Source organism: Tamandua tetradactyla, chromosome 6, assembly GCF_023851605.1.
Source record: "Tamandua tetradactyla isolate mTamTet1 chromosome 6, mTamTet1.pri, whole genome shotgun sequence".
Lineage (NCBI taxonomy): Eukaryota > Metazoa > Chordata > Mammalia > Pilosa > Myrmecophagidae > Tamandua > Tamandua tetradactyla.
In genome coordinates, this window is record NC_135332.1 from 39,350,506 (window position 1) to 39,368,535 (window position 18,030).

Consider the following 18,030-nt stretch of genomic DNA (forward strand, 5'->3'; position numbering starts at 1 on the left):
TCTCACTATCTTCCTCTGCCTCTGTACAATTTCCATCCTCTAAGATTAAGCAGGGTGGTGACAGGCATTCTAGGAGCTTATCCTGTCCCAAGGAAGGATGCAGTGGAGATAGGCCAACTCAGACTACCTACTTTGGGCCCAGCAAAGTGTTCTGATGGTAAGGTGGGTTCAGGCCAAACTCTTGGCTTCTAAGCCCAGCTTGTGCTGAGCAATGACTAAAGGGGAAGTGGGCTCAAATGTTCTGACATGAACTGAGGAGCCCATGGACCCCTCCCCCATCATCAAAGGGATAGGACTCTCCTTCTATATACTCTCTTTTCATTCAGGGTGATTCTAATACCCATTTGAATATTATTTTCCCCAAATAAAATGTCAGAGTGCTGCAAGAACAAAGTATAATTTATTTGGTCCTAGATAATCCCATGGAAACCCAATGCATTCTGACAAGTAGGACTTCCTACTAGACAGCAGCCCATAGTTCTCTCTCCACTGCTGTTGAAGTCTGAGGGACCTCCAGAAAGAACCATCATAGGAACCACAGAGAATCTTGAATTTATGAAGATGTTTATGAAGATATAATGTGGATGATTTTAAAAGCACAGTCACTGTTTGAAAATACTTTCAGTCTATTTCCTCTCACTGTATCACTGCAGTCCCTTGAACATAGTAGGTTTTCAGTAAAAATACATTACCTTGATTTGAATTATATAAAAATATTTGGGGGTGGGCCATGGTGGCTCAGCAGGCAGAGTTCTCGCCTGCCACGCCAGAGACCCAGGTTCAATTCCTGCTGCCTGCCCATGCAAAAAAACAAAAAACAAAACAACAACAACAAAAAATTGGGGCAGGATGTGTTTGAGATGGAAAGGAGTTCTATTCTTGCTCCCAGAATTTAAGGACTACTAGTCTTGTGGTAATTAAGGTTTACTGTGGGGAAAAGTTTATGCACCCCTGCCCCCAGAAAAAGACTTGGATGTAAGGTTGGAGGCTGCCCTCACTTTACTAAAGTTGTAGCCCCTGTCACAATAAGCTCCATTAGTCTGTCTGTCTATCCATCCAACCATGCACCTATTCATTTATTCATTCTCCCAATATGAAGACCCACTTGGTGCCAGGCACTGTACAATGTACTGAGGAGTCAGTGATGTATAAGATAGGCTTCTTGCCCTAAAGAATTTCAGAAGACAAGCACATAAGCACACTGTATTGTGATGGTATGATGCAGGGCCAAGCATTTATTCAAGGGGCTATGGAGGGCACAAGAAGTGGGGATTAACACCATATCTGGGAAGGCACCGAAGTTTTCACAAGAGTTGACTTGAGAGCTTCCTTGGAGGATGAACAGATTCATGCAGATCTAGAGAGCCAAAAAATAAAGTGAAGGGGCACTATTGGCAGAGGAAGCAACCTGTGCCAAGTCATGGCAGCAGAGGGGTGGAGGGGTGCTGTGGGCAGTTTGGCCTGACACAAACAGAAGGTAGAAAATGAGGCTGGAAGCCCAGCACATGTCAGGCCATGGAGGAGTGATGACCGATTTGCATTTGAGGAGGACACCCCTAGTGACCGCAGAGGATAGTCTGCTGTGGGGAGGAGTCAGATGTGAGCTGTATCAATAGAAGAAAAGATGTGAGCCCTTCCATCAAGAAGGATAGGCTGAAAAAAAAAAAAAAAAAAAAAAAAGGACAGGCTATTACAGCTATGGAATCCATTGCTTTGCTTGACCCTCCCACTCCCACGCTGTGGTCCAGCTTTCTCCTGAAGACACTTCTCACTGCCCAAAGAGTCACTTAGAGGAGGGGGAAGGCACTTTAGAAAGAGGTGGTCTTTAGAGAAGGATTTGCAAATATTTGACCACTACTATGCACCCAGAGCTTAGGAGGGAACCAGCAACCAAAGGTAGTTAATCCCCACTCCTTGTTGGGCCAATGATTGTTTTACACCCTTTTGTGTATTAACTCTTTTCATCCTCACAATGTTTCTACTTTGAAGTAGAAACTACTATTGTCCTCGTGTTAAAGATGAGAGGACTGAGGTACAGTGAGAGCAAGTAACAGTTCCAAGATTACACAGCTAAGTGTCAGAGACTAGAAGAAATGGGGGAGGGGGGGACATACGGTAAAAAAAGCAAATGATTTAAGAACAATTCCAATTTGACTTTGAAAACATGATGTCTTCTCCTAACCCATGCCCAAGAAAATTTGCTTTCCAAACCTTACATTCCTGAAACATAAGGGCAGGGCACAAACCTGAGTCCCTGAAATGTTTGTGGTGACCCTCAGGATTCTGTCCTAGACCCATTTCTTTTTTTACTCTACATGCTCTCCTGGGGGACTCCAGCCAACTCCATGGCTTTGGTTTCCAAGTAGATGCCATTGGTTATATATATGAAGCCTAAATTTCTCTTTAACTCCAAACCCTTATATCCAACAGCCCCCTGGACATTTCTACCTTAAATGACACATTTCAAACTCAGTGTACCCAAAATTGAGTTAACCATTTTATCCCCCCAAACTACTCCTCTAGAGTTCCCTATCTGAGAGACTGGGACCGCTACCTACCTATTTATTGCCCAAGCCAGACATGTCCTCCTAAACTCCTCTATCTCTTTCACTCCTCTCCTCCACTAATCTCCCGATGAATTGCCAAATTCTAGCAATTTTCTCTACTAAAGATTTCTCTTATTTGTCCTCTTTCCTCAATTCTCACTACCGCTACTCTTCTGATATATTGAAATAGCTTCTGATATACTCTTCTGATATACCTTCACCCCACTCAGTTCCCTAGATTGCAGCCATTGTTATCTAAAATGCTAATTTGAACATATAACTTCTCTACTTAAAACCCTTAAAGGAATAAAGTCTTCAACACAGCTTAAAAGACTGCATGCTCAGAGCCTGCTTTCATGCCTTGCCTCATCGCTTGCCATTCCCTTCCCATACCTCTCCCCTCTTGCATGCCATGCTCCAGCAATTATTACTTGCTTCATTTCCCCAAATACTTCTGGCACTTACTGTTCTGCCAGGTTAGGTTAGAGGCCTCTCAGTCTGCGTGCCCATCTCCACCCCTTGCATTTCCCCAATCACAGACTTATCCAACCGTATTGTAATGATCTGTTTACTGCTTTCTCTTCCAGGTTATGGCTGAGTCTGGCATGCCCCTCACTGCCTCTTCAGTGCCTGCTACATAGTAGGTACTTGATCAATATATGTTGACTGAATGTTGAAGGTTGTATTGTCAAGTATAAAGACAACACAGTGCATACCAAAATCCTGAAAGGGAGATAAATTAGAGAGGAGTGGTAAAAAAAGAAAAGAAACAAACAAAAAATAAAGAAATTAGAGAGGAGTGTGAAAAGGGACTTTGGTATTTTTGACTTGAATACTTCAATCACGGGATAATATATTGAGATATTGAGTTTAGTTTTTTTGTGTTGTGGAGGAATGAAAAAGAATGAGAACTATTTATATTCTGATCTGTCTTTTCCCTCTGCTCACTCCAAGGAAGTAGGCTCGTCTTTTATTTCCTTGCCTCAGGGGCATATGCCAAGAGTGAATGTTACTTAAAGACCTCCTCCCTTTGTGAGCTTTTGGAAAAAAACTGAACTTGCTGAGGAAATGTGAGTGAACTGAAGTGTGTATGAGTATGTACATGTGTGCTAGATTCCCTGGAACTACGAGGGATGGGAGGGTGGTGTATTTGAGTATCTTTTAAGCAATGGGAACGTGCAGCCTATGCTCCAGAAGGATTGGGACCCCCAGAGGAGACTGGCTGAGTGGTGGACAGGAGGAGGCTGGACACTGGCAAAAATGATGTCCAGATGAACTTCAAGGGAACACTTGTGCTTGGACAATGGGTATATTTGTGGTGACCAGTGTGGATAAATATCACAGGTATTCTCTTGTTATTTTGATTTACATAAAACCCCTGGGGCCTTTGTCCTACCCTGTAAGGGGAAGAAGTTCCCATCAAAATTATTTTCTGCCCATCTAGTAGGATAGAGCCTTGGAGTCTTTGATAAAAAGAAAAGAAAATAACATGATATTTCTTGTACAGCCATATTTATGGTGTAAGAACCAAGCTCACCCAACTCTGTAAGTGAAATCATTGCCCTCCTCCCTACATGGGACATAACATCCGATCCGAGAGTGAAAGTCTCCCTGGTGGTGTGGGAGATGACTCACAGGGATGAGTCCGACCCTGGCACCATGGGATCAACAATTCTCTCCTGACCAAAAGGGGGAAAAGAAGTATAACTAATAAAGTATCAGTGGCTGAGAGAGTTCAAATAGAGTCAAGAGGCTACTCTGGAGGTCACTCTTACACAAGCTTCAGTTAGACATTGATACCATCATAACTTGCCAACCCCCAACCAAAACCATTCTAGCCAATCCTAAAGAACACCTAGGCCAATATATAAGATTCTATAAAGTTTGCATGCACTAGGGTAACTTTCCAGAAATCTACAACCTCCAAGTGGGTCCCTGGACCAGATAAGTCTTGAAATCTAGAGGTGTCATCCTCTCCAGAACATCAGGTAGGTCCATCTCCCTACCACATATCATTGAAAGTCCCTTTCAACATGAAAAAGTTAGAATGGCCATAGCCCCAATACCCCTAAAAAGAGGGACAGAAAGATCAAAGATGGTAGAGTTAAATAGGAAGTAGGGTTTAATGAATGAATATGATTGCTAAAACATTAAATTGATATTTCTTTTAGTCTCTAGTATCTTAGAGCAGCTAGAAGTAAAAACCTAAAATTGTGGAATTGTAACCCATGTCAAACTCTGAAATCTGTTTTATAACTAATTGTTGTGGTGTGCTTTGAAATTTATTGCTTTTTTGTATATATGTTATTTTTCACAAAAAAATAAAAGTTGATTGAGATGATGAACAAATATTTATTCTTTTTGGCCTCCTATATTCTGGAGCAGCTAGAAGGAAAAATCTGAGATGATTATATTGTAGCCCATGATAAACTCTGGGATCTTTCCCGTAACTACTTGCTGAAGAGAGCTTTGAAAACTTGCTTTTTTCTTTCTTTGCTTTGTATATACATTATATTAAACAATAAAAAAACTTAGAAAAAAAAAAAGAACCAAGCTTACTGCACTTTCTTCTGGTTTGTCTCTTTTATAATGAGAGTCTTTAAATGATTCTTGTATAAAAGGAAAGGGAACGGCCATTCAAACTAGGACTTTGTTCAGTATTCAGCAAGGCAATGCTAGTTTCCTTTAGGGTGAAATATAGAGCCTGTTATTGCTCCCCTTCTCTAGGGAATTTCTAGCCAGGAAGAAGGCTCCTGAAGAAAAGCAGATCTAAATGCATGAAGATGCGAACGTGATTTCCACCGGCCACCTGTGAACCTAGGAGAAGGCCAAGAAGAACCGAGTGGGAAGTGGAACTGGCAGAATGGGCTTGCAGGACTCAGGGAGGGTGAGAGCCCAGTGCACCTGGGCTGGGCACAGCTCATGGAAGTTTGGTGGGTAAGGACTGGTGGTCTGTGTCTACCTGAAAGGCTAGGGGTTGGGAGACTCCAAAGCAGATTAAAAAGAGCTTGCTCTGGTTCTGACTCAGAATTCAGCTTTGCAGGAGCACTTTTCACACCCCTATGTAAAGACATGCTGACTGTCCCTTGGTGGTGTATATTTCATATTCTTTAGTCTGTTTTTCTCTCTGACCTCCTTCCTGTAGCTTCTTCTGATTCCCACTCCCTCCTTCTCAAGACCTAGGCTGAAATTCTGACTCCTTCACTTCTAATTTGTGTGAACCTGGGCAAGCCACTTAATCTTTCAGAGCCTCACATTCTTCACTATTGGAATGTAGACAAAAATGCCTCCTGATTATGGTGAAGATTGGAGATAATGGGTATAGGTGCCTAGCACAGAGCCCATTAAGTGTCAGTTAAATGGTTACCGTTTTCATTACTGCATCTGTAATAATAAAATTCCTTCTTATTCCTGACTCCTTCCTCCATTGGTGATCATCGACAGTGCCTGTGAATACCAGCTTTCGACAGGGCACGGTCTGGGGCAGCTCACTATCCACACTACCTTCCCTGGTGTGCTCAGCAATCCAAACCCCACTGAACAAGCTCTTCCAGTTCTCAGACTGCCTCCTTCCCATGAAGGAGGCCATGTGATCTCATTACCTCCTCACAAAGTGCATTCCAGGGCTCAATTGAGCCCCAAATTTAATGCTGGTCTTACTTTATCCACAGTATCTCCTCCTTTTGGGGCGTGTGCTACACTTTTGCAGGCAATTATTTATTGTCTCCTATTTCCAGTCACTCTCCTCCCCCACCTCTGCTGCACTAACCTCTTAGTTCTCTGATTCCACATACAGACCTTCACCCAGGCCTTGGACAGGTAACTTTACTGCCTACTACAATTTTGCTTTTGTAATCAGGAACATTGGCCAGGCATCAAAGGCGCCCTTTTCCCTATTTCCTCTTCTGAGATTTTATAACCATCCTCTTCTATGCAACCTTCATTACTTGAACTTAGAACTACTTGACTTTTATCTCAGGTAGCAAGACACACCAGCATCAAAAAGTAAAACTCCTGTAACTAGACGGTTAAGGAAAAAACAGATTGGCCTGAAGTTGCTGCTTCCAGTTCCCAGATGAATAAGCTCCACTAAGGTCCAATTTGATCACCTTTCCCTAACTAAAAGTTAGACTTTAGATCCTAATGGGATTATGTCTAGGCTGGGATTTGGAAACGCCTAGGCCTAATTCTCACCTTGACCTTGACTGTTGTTATTCCTTTGGGATGGCTGAATTTCACAGTTAATTAAGTTGGGAGGCTGGGGAATTGGCAAGAGGATTATCCCCTTATCAGTTTTGTTAAGAATTTTTTAAAAAGGAAAATGTATTCCTGTTTAGCTGTATAATTTTTAAGGTATAAAAGAAAATGAAGTTGGTGGAGAGAGAGAAGCATAACCTTAGGCCATCTGTTGGGAATGGTCTAGCAGAGGATGACAGAAGCCTCCAGTATTTCTTGTCTAGAAAATCTTCCTGGAGCAGGGTAGGGGGAGGGAGAGACTCAGATAACAGGTTCAAGAGAGTTAAGAAGAGTAGAACTTAAATGATGTGCCAGAATCCTATAGGAATCAGGGTGACAAAGTTTGAAAGGAAAAATTAAGCTCATGAAAAGTCGAGTCTAGGGCTTTGCATATAGTAAGTCCTTAGTATTTGGTGAGAGAATGAACAAAACTGGATTTGAATCCAGTTGCCATACAGTTTCTAAAACAAGAGATGTGAGGTGCTAACAGCTGAGCCTGGTTCATACCTGCAAGTGAACTTTGAAACTTGCTTTATACAAATGAAGAAAGTTAACTCAAGTTATTGACTGCCCATGGTTAAAGGGGGTTGAGACAAAAATCCTGGCCTCCTAAATCCAATCCCAGCACTGTGTACTCTACCACGCTGCCTCCAGGTATATACATTGCAGAGGCATTATATATGGCATAACACAGTACATGAGGTTGTGGTGGAAAGCTTCAAGACGCACATTTCTAGAATTTCCAAAGTTGAATTATCCCTAGCAATAAGACAGAAGCAGGGTCTGTCTGCTCCTTCTCTCTCTGGGGTATGTACTCTTTCTGCACATCAGCCTCAGTTTCCTTATTCTCCCAGACTGACTACTTATCTCTTCTTCTAGCTACAACAAAGGCAGCCAAACCTAGAGGCTGCTTAGAGATGCTTTGCCAGTGAATAGTCCATGTTTAGGATGAGAAAGGTGTTCTGAAATCAGAGGTTGAAGAAGCTCAGACTCTAATAATGGTCATTCGGCCAGACTATCATTTCCTTCAACTCACATTAAAGTCTTCATTCTCTGCTGTGCCAACCTCTATGATGTAATAACTGAATTTCTTTATCCTAAAATAGCCCCCACAGCAGGGTTTGCCTGACCCCACACTCTGCTTGACATCTTTGTCTGGGAAATTCAGAGTCATAAGCAGGAAGAAAAGAAGGTGAGAGGAAGAATAGCTGAGTTGCTTTTTTGAAATAATTGATAACAGAGAATAAAGCTCATTTGGCAGTAACTAGACAGAGTTTTTGTACTATTATATTCCCATACAGAATCAGGTTCTGTCCCAACTCCATCCAGAATGACCTCCAGTTAAAGGGGCATTAGGAAGCTACTCATGTGGTTAGGAGGAAAAGAGTGGGACTCCATCAAATATCATTTTAGTTATATCAGAGCTCTTTGGAAGGAATGCTAGGAAGTAGGACACTACATTCAGAGGCCCACGAAGCTTAAGACTTCAGAAGACATTCTGATTATGTGGTTTGGACTCCATCCCTCCACCAGGTGAGGAACTCAAGGCTTAAACCTCGAAGAAGGGTACAAAGAGGTTCTGAAAGGTCAGTTGTGTTCTGCCATATAACTGGTGATCAATGCCCCAGGGAGATCTTCCCACCTTCCCTGATCTCTACACTATAGGAAATGCCCCTCAAGGACCCTCATTTAGCAAGGTCTTGCTCCAAGAGCTCTCTGTAGGAAAGCCACAGTTTCGATGTAGTTACCAGTATCACTAGGGTTAAACCTATGTCCCATATTTCCAGGATAGGAGTCTGAGGAGGTTTGGCAAGGGCCCTTCTGAGGCATGGCCTTAACTTGTACCACATGAGATAGTTAACTGAACCCTCACATTTAACCTATGTGCTGTTTGCAAACAGCCTTAACATAGTCTGCTTTATGATTTTGCATTCTTTTCCAGTCAAACCCATGTCAGAGATGATAGGAATTTGGAAACCTGCTGGAAGAAGGTAGTGTTGTTGTTGTTGTTGTTTTTCGGTTAAGTAACTGTTTAGGTTAAGATTTTAATGCTTAAAGGGTAAAAGACTAAAGCCAAACAGCCCTCGTGAAAAAAGTCCAGAGAAATGAAACTTGAGGAAGCCAGATTACTTATTTAAATATGCCCGAGGCCCATCCAGACTACCAGCAGCGCTACTTAAGTATTGCTAAATTTGGGGATTTTAATGCACGAGTGTGAATGTTTCATTAGCCTGGTTATTTCACATGTGGTCTACGTCTTTCAGGCCTAGTCTCCTGCTCACAGACTGTAGGGGTTTCAAGTTGCCCTGCAAACTCTGCCTCCTACTGCTGTCTTCAAGGGTAGCCTGCCCAGGTGCTTTCAGTCCTTTGAGGGTATACTGAATCCAAATAGACCAGCTCAACTAAGTCTTTCACACCGTGAGCAGGGTTGGGGTGAAGCTGTTTTGCTTGGCTTATCCCAGACCCCGCTCCCGAGCAGTAATACACAATATTGCATTTGTATTGGAAAGTGGAGAAATGGAGGATGGGTCTGAGCTTCAATAAGGAAAGAGTAGAGGGGAGTTGTACTTAGAAATTATATCAGCAAGAAAGGAGAAAAGTTTTCAAGCCACCAGCCAGCTCAGGTGCCCAGCTCCTCCTCACAAGTCATTGGAGGGTTGAGATCCAGCTTCTGTTCAGAAAAGGCAACAGTGAGCACAGGCTTATTTTGGAGATGGCCCAAGTGTTCCAGCCTGGCTGCTGACAGCACTTTGACCACAGCTCTGAATCCCTGTTCATAGAGTGGCTCTGGGGAAGAGGCCTGCTTTGAGGGGACTGTTTAATGATTTGCCAGAGAAGAACAAGACAAACAGACTGCTGGCAGCTGCCTGGATGCAACAGGAGAGTAGATTTTTATTCCCACCCATGGTGTTGTTTTCTAGGCAAGGCATAAAAGAAAAAGTAAGAGAGAGTGTTTTGAGAGGCTGGGAGGATCATCATTTTGGGCTCAACATTTCACTGAGCCTCTATGGATGGTGCCTGAACATCCTGGCATTGGTGCCATTTGGTATTTCATCCTCAAAATACTATAGTAATTTCTAACAGAATGAAATACAGTAATTTCTTGAGCTCCAAAGAAGAAGAGAAAGATACTTACTTGGCCCCTTATGACAAAACTCTAGGCACTAAAGAGAATGAAACCAGAAAACACTTTCCTTGGCTCTTAGGAAGTCTTTTACAGAAAATGTATAAGATGAGAAAGTAGTTTCATTCTCCGATAAATTATTTTTTCTTTCTCTTCCCACAAACCCTTCCCTTTCTCCTTTGTTCTACAGAGAACAAAAGTGGTACCTTTCTTATTCCCTGTCAGCCAAAGACCCAAGATCTTCAGCCCTACCGCTCTCTACCTCTTCTTGTCCTCTACTCCCAGCTCGGTCTGAACTGGGGCCTTCGCTAATCCTCTAATTAGCCCTCATTCCCCAGAATTAAACCTTTGCCCCATATATTCCCCTAACGCCATCTACTCAATATTCTTAAATAGCACTTACCTCTTACCGTTACTTGTAACAGTGTTCCACTATGACCCATCCTCTTACCCCTTTCCCCCACCAGAATTCTTGCTTCTTAGCACAAGTTCAACAAAATATTAGTCTTTTCCTCCTTCCTGCAAAATAGATTCTGAGCTCCTTGAAGTCAGACTAGGTCTTATTCATCATTTACCATAATGCCAGGCACACAGTAGATGTTAAGAAAAATGCATGTTGAATAATCTTTTTTAATGAACAGATGTGAGATAAAATCAGTTTTGTGGTTGCTTTATTATTTGATCAATATATGATTCTTTTCAGATTTTTGCTTTTTCTTCAGAAATCTTCATTATGCTTCCTATAAGCTTAAGTTGTAAAGTTAGTTCTATAGTATTTTGACCTCTTAGGAAGGGAATGTTCTCTTCCTTCCTTTTTACCATCACACCTAAATCTCCTCCATAACCCTGATCAAAACTCATCTTTTCCAGGAAAACCTTCTTTCTTAATAACCAATGACCAGTCACTCTTTTATTGTCCTCTGGGGAAAGAGAATAGGAAAAAAAAGAAGGAGCAGGGTGGGGCAGGGGTGAGGGTAGGACACAGGGGAGGTAGAGAGGATGGTTCCTGTTCTCAAGGAGACTAAAATCTGATTGCAGATCAGTAATCGTGCATGCACATACACACACACAAGGATCTTAAGCACATCTGTCAAACAACACACAGGAGGATGCAAATTCACAGGTCACAATACATAAATTTGGATTTATAAATTCCAAGCAGCTGTGTCAGAAGCCTAAGTTTTAAAGACTTCAGATGAAGAACTATAAACATTTGCTCCCATCATCTTTTCTTTGGTCTCCTTTTTCCAACATCTTAAACTGCTCTCCTATCTAGTTCCTGCTCCTGAGGATAGGCCACCTTTCGTTTATATATTCAAATATTCCAAACATCCCCTGACTTGCTCTTTGTCAACTATGAGCTCTTTGTTAACTTCCTAATTGCTCAAACTTCTTTAGTTTCCTTGCTAAGCACAGATAGGAAGAGATAATCAAAGTGCTGATAAATGGAAGAGGAATCTTCCCCTTTATCAAACTGGCTCTGATGAATAGAAGTTCCTGTTTGCATTTGTCAGATTTGGGGAGGTGCCATTACCAGACTGAGTGGGTAAGGGAAGTACTTAGAGAGTTAGGGAGAGGAGCCAAATTCCTGGGTTGAGAGTTCATAGGGCAATGAGGATCAATAGCAGCACTTTTGATTTGTACACTGTTATCAAGGTCCAGAGCAATACTAGCCTTTGTCCTTTTAATTTTTACTCTGTTAATGGAACGCTTAACCCTAAATTAAGACTATTATTCAGCTTTGATGTTGCATTTTTATATTAGCAAAGTGCTTTATAATCCCTCACTAGCTATTTTATTCTCCCTTTATTAGCACCACCCATTTCACATATTAGGTAACTAAGGCTTGAAAAGTCAAAACAATGAACATTGGGCTTGTGACCAGGAATCCTGAATTCTGGGCATGTACTAAATCTAATGGAGATTTGAAGAACCACAGGAAGAGGCACAAGAGGCACAGAGTAAAAGCAGCACCAACATTACAAAACCCTTCTTGGGAACTAAATCCAAAATATTTAGGGCAAGTCTTCAAAATTCTATTTTATTGGCAGTAAAATTGAGAGCTTTCACTAGCTTAAATTAAAAATGTGACCACCAAACACAACCTTTAACAGGCAAACAATTTTCTTGATTGCTCAATTTCCTCCCTAACAGCATGAAAGCAGAGAGAAACAAGGATAAGCCTAAACTTAATGCCAACTGCTTCCAAAGAAAAGGGATCAATGTTAAAGCAAGACAAACATTTCAAATTATTATTGACCTGTTGAATGCTCTTTCTGGATACTCTCATCACTTGCTTTTCATGACATAATGCTATTCCACTTCTTTTCTAGTTCTTTCACTTATCTGACCATTCCTCCCTCTTGTTTCAATCTATGTGTTTATTAGGATATGCTCTCTGATCTCTATTATCTCTCTTTTGGGGTTCTTATTTACTCCAAAATCTTCAATGTGATGATTCCCAAATTTGTCTCCAAGGTCAAACTGTCCTACACTTCAAAATGCCTGTTAGACATTATTCCTACTGGCACCTCAAACTCAAATATATCAAACTTACATGATCACCTTTTTCTTGCACTCCACCTTAACCCAATAACCCTTCTTAACTTACCCATTTTTGATATTGACACCACCATTTTTCCAGCAACTCAGGTTGGGAATCTGGGTCTTTATGATTCCTCCTCTTATATCCAATAATTTAAGCTAATCTTTGAAAATATATCTCTTCTAAGTCTCTGGAATCTGAGCTATTAAAATAGGCTTCTAGGGCAGGCGAGGGTGGCGCAGTGGCAGAGTTCTTGCCTGCCATGCTGGAGACCCGGGTTCGATTCCTGGTGCCTGCCCATGCAAAAAAAAAAGACTTCTAGGCTCCAGTCACTTCCCAATCAAACTCTCTATATATCACTGCAAGATCCATCTTGCTAAACACAGCACTTACAACACTGTCTTGTTAAAATATCATCAATGGGGCGGGCCGCGGTGGCTCAGCGGGCAAAGTGCTTGCCTGCTATGCCGGAGGACCTCGGTTCGATTCCCGGCCCCAGCCCATGTAACAAAAACGGAGAAACAGAATACAATAAAACAAGAAAATGTTTAAAGATGTTTCCCTTTCTTCCTTCCTTCCTTCCTTCCTTCTCTCTGTCTTTCCTTTAAAAAAAAAAAAAAAAAAAAATATCATCAATGACTCTCTACTGTTTTCTGATTAGATTAAAATTCCTTAGCCTATCCAGTAAAGGCTGTGGAATCAGACAACTTGCTTTCATATTTCAACTCTATCACTTACCAGCTGTGGGTGATCCAAACTTTCTGAGTCTTGGGTACCTTATGGGTAAAAAAATGTGGATATCAACAACCATCCAAGATTCTTGAGAGTAAATGAAGAAACATAAAGTACCAGTTTCTGTACACAGTAGGTGCTCAAGTATTAGTTTCTTTCTCCTCTTTCTCTGACTTTTCAGCTTTATCTTCTTCTTCTCTCCAAAATGTACTACACTGCTTGTCGAAACCATACTGTATTACTCATTATTCTCTCACAATCCCTTGGAATGCCTATTACTCCTATCCTGTGATTTATTAAAATCCTACCTATCCTTCAAGGGCAAGTTTGCATGCTACCTCTTTTATAAAGAACCTCTTCTTCAACTGAATGCCTCAAATACCTTGCTTGCATCTATTTTCGGGGCACTTTTTACATTCTCCTTTATATTCTTAAATTGAGGGCAGGGGTTTCTTTATATCTCACATAGCACAATGTCCTAACATAATAGGAATCAATAAATATGTGCATTAATAATGAAAGCGTGAACTTTTGGTCTCCCAAGAGTCTATTTGCTTGTGATTCATACTTTACACTGAGTGCTATTTAGAAACACTCTCTGGAGGGATATCAGAATTTCAAACAACTTTAATACAGAAGCTGAATCAGTCTAGGATTAAGTTCAATCCCAGTTCAGCCAACAGAAATCATCTAGACCCTATTTCTCTTTGTGATATAATGTGGCAACTTATGCAAGTCTTGGGTACTCATTTGAATACATTTAGATGTGAATATATTTACTTCAGCAATGGATAAGCAAAAATGTATGATGCCTATAAAAATTAACCACTGTTAGGTTGACAATGACAATGGCTTCACTGGTGTAGAAAGGGGATCAAAAAACCATTTAGTTTCATAGATTCTGAATGTGGCTCAGTTAAAAGGTAACCATACCTTACTCTAGCATTCATCTAATGCATTTCCTCTTGACCCAGTTGACGAATAGGTAATTATATGACATCAGCCACTATGGAGTGACTGGAACATCAGGTAGCTTCATGGTGCCATATAATGTGGCACCAAGTTTCTGAATCACCAGTCACAGGTGCATCGATTCTTCTCCCCACCACACACTACCCTTCATAAAAACCACCTTATCTGATACTGCTGTTGACAAAGTGACTATGCTTAGGTCCCTGGCACTTTCCTTTTTTTCTTCTTAGTGTTTGTTCGGGTGGGTACCTCTGTACAGATGCCTATAAATGAGTGCTTATGATGCAGGAGTAACCACCCAGTCACTAGGCCTTGTTTTTGCTTTAATGGGAATAATAGAAATCAATAAATATGTGCATTAATAATAAAAGCTTGAACTTTTGGTCTCCCAAAAGTATGCTTACCTCAGAAGTAGAAGCTTATCTTATTGCTAAGCCAACACCTACCAGAAATGCTTCAGTGACTAAAACCCCTTTCCAGACAAAATACCAAACTAGTGGAGTTGCAATCTGTCAGTAAACTGACTCTTAGACTGGGTATCATCAGGCCTGTTTTTAGAGCCATCTTTCTCTCTAGAATAACAGCTATTACAATTTCTTCCCAAATCCTTTGTAATAGGGAAGATCAGTGGTTCCCAAATTTGCCTTGTCAAGATATAGGGAGCCACGTGATGTGAATATCGAGTAGGATGTTGGATGGGCACATATGGAAGGAAATTTTCCCAATAGGCATATCAGAATGGACCTGAAATGTGGCTTTTTAGTTGGCAAGTATTTAAAATAAGCACTTTTCTTCTTCTCTAAATTATATTTAGTCCTGCTTAGGAGTTATGGTATTTTGGGGAAAATAACATACACATAAACTAGATGGTGGTATATTTCAAGTGCCATATTGTGTGGTATAATCAACCATTCCTGTGGTCTTTGTGGAGGAGATAGATCTTAACCTAGTCCTTAAAGAGGACAGATTTGGAGAGGAGAAAAATAACCACATATGCAAAGAAGGTTGGATCTGATCCATAGGCATTTATCAAATGGATTTTTGGAACTTTCTAGAAAAAGCACTGAGAAAAACCAAGGGAAAGTTCAGAGTAAAAGTAGGGTTCTTGATCAGTTTCTGTCAAGTCTTCAAAGTACAAGAAGGAGAAATGGATTGCAGCACATGTGTGGGTCAGGAGACAGTAAGACTCGTCTGACTGAAAAATAGATCTGTTTGGGTAGCAAGGTTGGATCAAATTATGAAGACCACTGAATGTCAAGATAGGAGTTAGATCTTACTTTCATACATAAAAAGGTAATGACTCTAAATTTTTGAGTTAGTGGAGTCTCATGATTAAACAATGTTTTAAGCAGAACAATTTAGTAGCGGTGTACTATAGTGGACTGAAGGGAAAACTGTTGGTAGGAAAACCAGTTAGAGGCTCTTCCAGTAATCTAGCTGTGACCTGATGAGTTTGAACTCTGGCGGTAACAGTTAAAAGGAGAAGGGCTGAATCATAGAAATTATGAAGGGAGCATTGAAAGTACTTGCTAACAGATTGGATAATAGGAATGTAGGAATGGGAGGTGTTAAAAGTTCCAGACTTGGAGAACTGGGGAAAAGATGCTGTATTAACCAAAAGGGGAAAATTGAAAAAGAAGTTAGTTTTGAACAGAGGAAATTTAATTCAATTTTCAGAATTCTGAAAATGCTGAATTAGAGATGAACATTTAAATCCTACAGGCAGTTTGAGTAAAAAGGGCTGGAGATTCTGCATAGAAGTATTTATATCTTCAGATATTGATGTATTTTAAATAAATATACTACATGAGAACACTTAGAAAAGATTAAATTGGCTACATAAATGAAATCTATTAAAAGTGGAGTTTGTGGTTTATTGTGCCCTTGGCTGATTCCACTAAAATAAATCCAGGAAGGATGATGCTGCATAACCTGCCACACCACAGTGAAACACATAACTTGGCTTCTAAAGTAATTTAATGTAGAACCTAAGAGGTTCTGTAGCTCAGGGAAGTGGAATGAAGAAAAATGGGGATCCCTAAAGACAAGGCAACCTTGAAATCTTCTCTTTGAGGGTATCATAGAAACTAATCAAGAGCATTGGTTTTATTCTCCCTATGTCATATTATTAGTTCTGTAGCTTAGCTAATAGCTTTTCTAAAAGCTATCTTCCACCTGGCTATGTGCTTTTTGGAAGCACCAGTAAGCCATTTCCCTGGTGCCTGTAGGCCAGATGTAGCCTCCAGGATACCAGCTAAATGGCCTTGATCTTTGTATTACATTGAATCTCTGCAAGCAGGACAAAATCTCCCATAGTCAAGTGTTCAGTTTCAGACATTAAGGCAACAGTCACTTCAACTCAGGTCGGATGTACCAGCCATGTGAAGATGGTTAACATCTGTTAAAATCATTTTGGCAGTAACAGGTAGTAACCTAGAACAGTGGTTCTCAAAATGTGGTCCCCAGATCAGCAGCATCAATATTACTTGGAAACTTGCTAAAAATGCAAATTTTCAGGCCTCACCCCAGACGAATTGAATTAGAAATTCTGGGAGAACAGCCCAGCAATTGGTGTTTTAAGAAGGCCTCTTAGTCTAATTCTGATACATGCTAAAGTTTGAGAACAACTCGTCTAGAGGGACCAAAACCATTCTAGGCAAGGAAAGCAACTAGAAGTGAAGATCAAAATTCAAGACTGATCATTTTCCAAAAGACAGACTCTGTGTTCAGATAGAGGTGCAGTAGCTTCCTCCATTATATCTCTACAAAATTAATTGGGGCAGTTTGGGTGGATCAGATAGCTTACCTCAGAGCTTCCTTGTATAAATACTTTATAAATTCTGTATTTTTACAATTCTACTGAATGACTATGATCTAACCCATGCTTTCAAATAACCACTCTGCTGTTTACCATGAACAAATAACAATGCTGGGCAAATGGTAAAGAAACTTGATTTTGTTTGCTTTACTGCCTTGTGTTCTTCTAAAGGATTTTTTTTTTAAAGATTCAATTGCTTTTCCCAAGGACTAGTGGGAAGTATTAGGTAAAAGAAATAATACACACTGAAGTGCAGCAGCTTGGTAAATAAGCAGAGCACATGATGGAATGTAAGGTTGCACATCCTCAAGCTATACCTTCTATTATTCCTGCTCAGCCAAAGTTACATTGAAAAAAATCAGCAAAGAAAATCTGGATGGTGAGAAAGAGGCAAACCCCAAATCTAAGATATGTAAAGGGAATGTAAAGGTGACCCAGAAAGCTGAGCAAAATGGAAAACAACACAAAGAAAATAAGCATGTGATCAGAGCTTTCCAAACTAGTAAATTAATTACAAGGGCCCAGTAAAGTTAATTATAGAAGGCAATCCTTTTGCTGGTTTCTTTATTTGGTCTGGAAGACTGTCTCATGGCTCTACCACTTTCCTTCAGCTGGAGAAAGTAGGAAAAATGGTAATATATTGTAAAGGAAAAGATTCTTAGCTGCTCTACATTTGGGATTCTGGTGTAAGGGCCAAAACCGGAGATTTCTGATGCTCAATTGAATCGTGGTGAGTATAGGATTTTATTTCACTTGCTTATTTAAAACCTATGGCCTAATCTAAATTCTACTCCTGTGCTATCTGGGACAAACTGCTTCAGCAACAGTAGCCTTAAAACTAATCTGAACATCTTTAGAAATAGTCATCAGAAAAAGGTCTTCTGCTTTTAAGATGCTTAGAATAAGTTGTTCTTGGTTCTCCTGCTCCGTCTTTTATACCAGAAAGTCAATGGGAAGGCAGGTCTCGTAACTCCATCCTGCACAATTCTAACTCACCAGAAAAATTCATTTACTAAGTGTCTGGGACACTCAATATGTGTATAGAAAAATTAACAAT

The 18,030-nt window shown here is 40.6% G+C and overlaps 1 protein-coding gene across 3 annotated transcripts in view; it reads right to left on the bottom strand.

The window, feature by feature from the left end:
• The window catches only part of RNF43 (ring finger protein 43), a 54,770-nt gene that overhangs the window by 15,294 nt on the left and 21,446 nt on the right, over positions 1–18,030 (bottom strand). The window contains exon 2 of one of the 3 annotated variants that reach the window (XM_077164918.1): positions 13,190–13,227. The exons of the other annotated variants lie outside the window; for them this stretch is intronic. The gene's annotated coding sequence lies outside the window, so the exon portion shown is untranslated. The remainder of the gene's footprint in view (positions 1–13,189; positions 13,228–18,030) is intronic. 3 annotated transcript variants of the gene reach the window in all.